The following is a 7,176-nucleotide window of genomic DNA, read 5'->3' as shown; positions in this document are numbered from 1 at the left end:
CCACTGGGCTGAGGTGGTGCCTAGGATGGAACTGAGCGCTCCGCCCAGGCTGCGTCACAGCAAGAGAACTGCGGCTCTGCTGAGTTAGTGCCGGTTGTGGAACCAAGTGCTCCGCCCAGACTGTGTCACTGCAGGGGAGCTGCCGCTGAGCTGAGGTGGCACCTAGGGTGGAACTGAGTGCTCGGCCAAGCCTGCACCACAGCAGGAGAACTGCGGCTGCTCTGAGTTAGCGCCTGTGGTGGAACCAAGTGCTCTGCCCAGACTGTGTCACCGCAGGGGAGCTGCCGCTGAGCTGAGGTGCTGCCTAGTGTGGAGCTGTGGGCTCAACTAAGCCTGCGCCACAGCAGGGGAGCTGTGGCCACGCTGAGTTAGTGCCTCAGGCAGAATTGCTTGCTGGGCCAGGCCAGTACCGGGGACTCTAGGGCCGAACTGTCCGCCGAGTCCAGTCTGGGTCCGAAGGCTCCACGCGACCCAAATCCTGCCCCGAGTCCCCTCTCCCGCAGCAACTCCCACCAGCCACCACACCAATCGCCTCCACCGGAAGGCTATGAGCTGCAAACCTCAGCCGCCGCTGCTGGTGCCGCTGGTGCTGCTGCCTCTGCCGCTGCCGCTCCAATCAGAGAAAAACCACGCTCCTCCCGTGTGCAGGGGCACGCAGGTCCTCCGCACCCTGGTACCTCCAAACCGTGGAGCACTCCCGCTGCCGTGATGTTCGGACCTCGGTGTTCCTGGCTCAGAAATCTGTGCAATTCCCTGAATTGTTCACTGGGGCCTCCAAACGCGGTCCACACTGCTCGCCGCCATCTTGGATCGACCCCTGGCTCCTGAGTCTTTATTGGTAAAATAGAGCATTTGGTATTTTCTTTTTCCTTTTTTCTCCTAGAGTTTAGGACTTTTAATCTGTCCCAAAGTCACTGAAACAAAAAAAAGCATGATAAACATTCTTTTACTATCCCAAACACACACACACACACACACACACACACACACACACACAGAAAAACGTTTGTAGAAAAAAAATGTTTTGAACACAGGGAAAACAATATAAATTCAATCATACAGATGGGTTTGGCTCTATTGCCCATCTTGAAAAAGTTACCTGTTCAATGACAGAGCCTCCTAAGGACATCCCGAGACAGCATATAGCCATGTGGTCTACTTAGAATCCACAGTAAGAGAACATTTCAAGAGAGATACATACACTGTTGGTTTTTACTGGATTCATATAAACCAGCAGAACATCTCTTGAAATGGTATCTTTATTCAGATTCCAATAGACCACGTGGTCTGTAGCCCATCTTGGAATGTCCTTACAAGGCTCTGTCACAGCACACATAACAGAGTAAAAAAAAAAAACTCCATTAAAATGAAGAAGGAAAAACTGGATGGAAGGAACTATTCAAAGTTCATCTTTTTTTCCTGAAGCTTGGAGTCTCCCCGTCCTCCTCCTTTGATGCCTCAGAAGCCTTCTCATGCCCCAAAGCCCCCCAGACCTCTGCTGCCAAATGTCCTCTTCCTCCTCTGCCACCACCTCTGCCTCAGAAACCTCTGCTTCCACCTTGACCACCGAAGCCACCTTCACCCTTAGGTTTGGCCCAGTCCAATGTAGCCTTGTTTCCATCATTTTCTCCATCATCCATGGCCTCCTTGGCAGCTTTGGCAGCTTCCTCACTATTAAAGTCTACAAAACCAAACCGTTTAGAAGAACCAGTTTAATTTTTAAAAAAGAAAAGAAAAGAAAAAGAAAAACCAGTTTCTCTACCAATGACCATTCTTGCACAAACAGAGCCCTCAAGTGATTCTTTTAGGGTCTTTTCAGTGGTACCCTCAGACAGACCTTTGCCAAATGGAGTTTTGCATGGCTGGCTTCTTGCATTAGGTGATCCCCTCAATTTCCATTTTATTACAGGAGTCAAAGCTCCGTTAGCATCTTAAAATGAAGCAAATTCTATATATGGATATCCTTTAGATTTGCCACGTTGCTTCTGGGGCACTTTGATAAAAGTTGCTTTTTCAAATACTTCCTGAAGAGTTTCTTCCGTTGCACTGAAGGAAAGTTTATTTAAAACCAATTTTTTTTTTTTGTTCTTGTTGTTTTAACACTGGTGGAACAGTGTGTTGAAATATGCCCAAACCCAAAATATCTCATCCTCAGACCAGAAGCAGTTTAAAGTCTGCTATCTCCTTGTTCTGATGATGCAGGCTTCAGTGGTGCACCGTTCCCACCTCTGCCATATATAAGGGGTTTTGATTCACCAGAATCCCAACTACTATTCTTTCCATCTCTCTCTTGCCTTTGTCCTTTCTCTGAAGTGGAATAGAGTTAAACAGATCATCCATCGATTTCTGCTCCCTCTTTTTCTTCAAAAATTTTCCCTGCATCAGCTTCAGACTTTAAGTCACTATACGCGATCCCTTTACTCTTCCCATCACAGTTGCCCAATCTGATCTCCATGACATCATCGAGTACTTCTTTTAAGTCATCCTCAGTAATGCTGGAAGAGGAGTTTTTGGATAAAAGTGTTCTTGCATCTTGAAAGTTCTTACCCTCTCTTCCTTTTGGTTTTTCTAGTTTAATTTCATCCCTGAACACTTTTAAACCAGTGGAGTGCTAAGACCTTTTCTAAGTCATCATTTAAAGCAAATTTTGCTCAATAACCATGCATGAGTACCTACTTATAAGGAACAGGGTAAAAAGAACCATGCTGACCCACTATGCCTGCCACTATTGGCTTCTGCTACAGCTGGTCAGTGAGCATCAGTCACCACAGAAATAAACTGTCTTTTATTTCTTACATATGGATCCTCTAAACATCCTTCAGTTTTGACTCTCCATACTACACAATTAGTCATGAACAAAATTCCCACACAATGTGCATTGAGATCCCCTCACACCTAGTCAGTGTCTACTCTCAAGGTCCACAATATGACAAATTCTTCAGACAAAGCAACAGGAAAAAACTGGAAGACACAGTGTCAGTGATAATCCAAGTTACTACAGCCACCTTGCAAGACATTGCACACCTTCATTAACAATCAAAAAGAATCTTTAACTTTCATATAGGATTCAATTATATCACACACATGTTTTTAGGTGAGGTGACTAATAATATTGTAGTACATTCTTTCAATGATGAATAATTACTTACTGATCAACATGCATTTAAACAGCAACAGAAGATATAAAGCAAGGTACTGAAGGGACCCAACCCCAGAGACCCTAGGGACCCCAAACTCCACCCCCCTCAAAGACTCCAGTTGCTTGACTAGGCCAACTCCATGACAGGCTTCAAGTTTTCACTCTGCCTAACTAGACCAAGTTTCTACCAATTCCTGAAAAAACACAAGTTATGGCTAGCTCACGGACAGCTCTTGGGCATCTAATCAGCTTATAGAACAAATTGTCTAGATACCCTGTTTTTATTACTTCATGGCCTTGGCAAAGAACACAGCTGGCCCCACCCAATAAAATTAAAAGCCAACTCCTGAATAAGAGGCAAAACTTCAGTGACTCACAAGTCCCCAATAACCACACAAACAGCCAGTCCTAAATCCCTTCGTACACTCTAACTCAATTCTGTCATCACAGATCCCTCCAACTGTCTATACATTGAGCCTGCATGCTCATTTCGGAGTCGCCCTCTAGAGGAGAGAGGCAACCCTAGCATGCTAGAATAAAAACACTTTGTTTTGGCATACCGCCTTGGAGTCTTTCTTCAGCAGATAACCCAACCCCTAGCAGTACATAAGTGACATTGACCACCGACACACCCATCCTCAATTGAGACACTTCTTCTCATTAAAACATGGAAACACAATTTGCAAGAAAGTTTCCCTTCTATAAAGATACTAAGCAATTTTTGACAAGAGGTGTGAGTCCCCTGACCATGACTTGTTGCACCCAAACATTCTCAGGAGGCAGAGGAGTTGGGGACCAAGGGATCAGCCTGTGGTGACTATGATTGGTATGAATGACCCAGGAGACTGTTTTGGAGAACATCACATTTATTGACGTAATGAGGCTAGCTTATGTAGCTGGATTCAGGGAGGAGAGCGGGACAAAGGAGCAATGGTTTGCCTTGGGGGGTGAGTGTTCAAGAAGAAGAATTTTTGTTTCCCTTTAGAAGGTCAAGAGACTGTAGGGTTTTTGTCAGTTTAGGCAGCCACAGCCAGGTGCAGTTGAGGTTTCCAAACAAACTTAGAGGTATTGAGATTTGGAATTTGCAGGTTGTTAGAAGAGATTTTTGAGGCTGGACTGAAGTTTAAAAAGTTTCTGAATTCCCAAGAACGTGCTGGAGGAGAGGATGAGTTGTAGCTTATTCAGGGATATTTTGAATTATATTTTTGTTAGAGTGAAGACAAGTAGCATTTCAAGTCACGGGGTGACGTTTTTTTTATCTCCTCGGGCCAAGATATCATCCATATGATCACAAATGTGTATCCCCTTTTCTAAATATGGATTCACAGTGGCAGAAAGTGCTTCCTGGAATATCGTGGGGGAGGACTCCATATTCTCATTTAGAGGTTGGCCCAAACCTGTTAATTAAAGAACTGAAAAGGCAAAGATGACAATATTTGGAGTTGAGAGGGATAGAAAAATAACTGTATATATATGGCCTATAGTGGAATATTGGATGGTAAAATAGAGACATGGGAAAAGCCATTCAGGAGGGGAGGGGTGATGGGGTTGACAGATCTTCTTGAAGGTCTTCTTGTTGGCCCATAGGTCTTATAATAGATGATATCCTCTAGGATTCTTTTTAATTGCAAAGATGGATGTATTGCATGGTCTTCAGGATGGGAAGATATTTTGGAGTCGTTCTTTTAAAGGCCATTGTTCAACCCAGACAGGCTCATCTGAGACCCAGTCAAAGTATAGGAAATCATAATAAACACTTGCTCTTAGAGTTGTGGTGACACCTGTGAGCATGTTTTATCTAGGTCCTTTATCCATGTTACTGGCACATCTAGAGCTTTTAAGATCTCTCCACAAACAGCTTGGCGGCCCTATAGTCAATAAGAAGTCTGAGAAGGCCAATGGCACCATCAGGATTGTTCTCCCATTTGAAGGCCTCTTTTGTGATATACACCCAAGTGGAGTCTCATATGCCCATTGTTGTGAATGAGGTATTAGTTTCCAATGCTGTGAGACTTCAGACAATTTTAAAATAGTCCTTTTTCCTCTGGTATAAATTAGGCATTTAAGAGTGAGTGTGTGCTATGGAATACTACTCAGCTATTAAAAACAAGGAATTCCCGAAATTTGTGGACAAATGGGTTGAACTAGAAATGAGTGAGTTAACTCAGAAGCAAAAAGACTCAAATGGTATATACTCACTTATATCTGGACACTAGCCAAGGGGCATGTCCCATGAAAGTCTTCACTTACCAAGAAAGTGGGACAGAGGGGAGGATATCGTATTGGGACTCTAGGTGAAAGAAGCATGGGAGAATGGGGAAATAGAAAGATCCAGAGTGTCCTAGAAACCTGCAAGAAGAACATCATAATGAGCAGATCTGGGCCCAGGGGTCCTGCTCAAACTATGGCACCAGCCAAGGATAATACGTGCAGTAAACTTTGAAGCCATACCCAGATCTAGCCAATAGACAGGACGTTCTTCACAGCTGAGTGGAGAGTGGCATCTGACTTTCACACAAACTCTGGTGCCCATATTTGACCATGTTCCCTGGATGGGGAGGCCTGGTGGCACTCAGAGGAAGGATAGCAGGCTACCAAGAAGAGACTTGATACCCTATGAGCATATACAGGGGAGGAGGTCCCCCTCAGTCACAGTCATAGGGGAGGGGAGTAAGGGGAAAATGGGAGGGAGGGAAGAATGGGAGGATACAAGGGATGGGATAACAATTTAGATGTAATATGAATAAATTAATAAAATATATTTTAAAAAGAGTGTGTGTGTGTGAGAGAGAGAGAGAGAGAGAGAGAGAGAGAGAGAGAGAGAGAGAGAGAGAGAGAGCACATAGGAGCTGGCCTGGTGGAGCAAACCCAAATTATCTCATCCTCAGACCAGAAGCAATGGAAAGTCTATTGTCTCCTTCTAAGTATGCAGGTTTCAGTGGTGCACATCTCCCTCCTCCGCCATATCTAAGGCAGTTATTTAGTCTATGGCCAAATTACAGCTTCAAATTCATCTCTCCTGATATGAACCTGGCTGGAAAGCATCTGGAATTCCTTCTTTATGCAAATGAAGCATAAAGATAAAGCACCTCATCCCCAGACAATAATGTACATCCACCCTAAAAACCCCTACACATTCCCCCAACGTCTGTATGGCCCTTGTTCACCTCAAATAAAAATGAGCTGGCTCTTAAAAGCTGACTCCTAGAATTCTCTCCACCATACTCACAGCCATCCAAACCCTGATGCCACTGCTTCTGTCCCTCTCACCCTCACAGGCTTCTGTACAAATGACTCACAAAGAAAAGTAGAACCCCCAGTTTCCCCCAATTTTTATATTGAGTTTGAGGTGTGAGTATTTAAAAATGGTACTGAGGCAAAGGATTTTTGAGTTTTCCTCTTATTGTCAGTGCTGGCAATATCATCTGTGGAACAACAACCCTTTTCAATGGAATCCCTTATGAATCTGAGAGAGTCTCACATCTCAATAATTTCTAAGTGTAAAAATGTGATAAAACATTCTCCCACACCATGCATACACAGGGCACTTTTCAAGACTCTAATGTGTAAAATAAATCTTAATATGGTAAATGTAGGCTTTAATCCCAGACCTGGGGAGGCAGAGGGAGGTAAGTCTCTGCCTTGAGTCCATACTGTTCTACACAGTGTGTTCCAGGACATATAGGGCTACAAAGTAAAACCTTGCCTTAAAACATTAAAATAAAGAACAGCAAAAAAGGCAATATATGAAGACATTTTTGAATGCTCTATTTACATTACAGAAGTCATTTGTCTTATAGAAAATTAATCAGGAATATAACTCTGCTTACTGTTATTGATTTAAATGATTACTGTGAAATGCAATAAAGTATATTTAATGAGGCCATCAAAGCTGTACTAATTCTTCATGTGACTAATTTATAAACAGCTCTCGGGGGATGCCTGTTCCTAGGAACAAAGGGCAGTCTCTTGAATATGCAATGGTCGAACAGGAGGAGTGTGGGCTGCTGCACTTACTTACTGGGCTAATGTTGCCT

At 43.7% G+C, this 7,176-nt stretch overlaps 1 pseudogene; it reads right to left on the bottom strand.

The window, feature by feature from the left end:
* Nucleotides 1-1,395: 1,395 nt before the first annotated feature.
* On the bottom strand, nt 1,396-3,775 carry LOC127202987 (nucleolin-like; annotated as a pseudogene).
* Between the last annotated feature and the right edge of the window lie 3,401 nt (nt 3,776-7,176).

Source organism: Acomys russatus, chromosome 19 (genome assembly GCF_903995435.1).
Source record: "Acomys russatus chromosome 19, mAcoRus1.1, whole genome shotgun sequence".
Lineage (NCBI taxonomy): Eukaryota > Metazoa > Chordata > Mammalia > Rodentia > Muridae > Acomys > Acomys russatus.
This window is presented reverse-complemented; position numbering and strand designations above follow the sequence as displayed.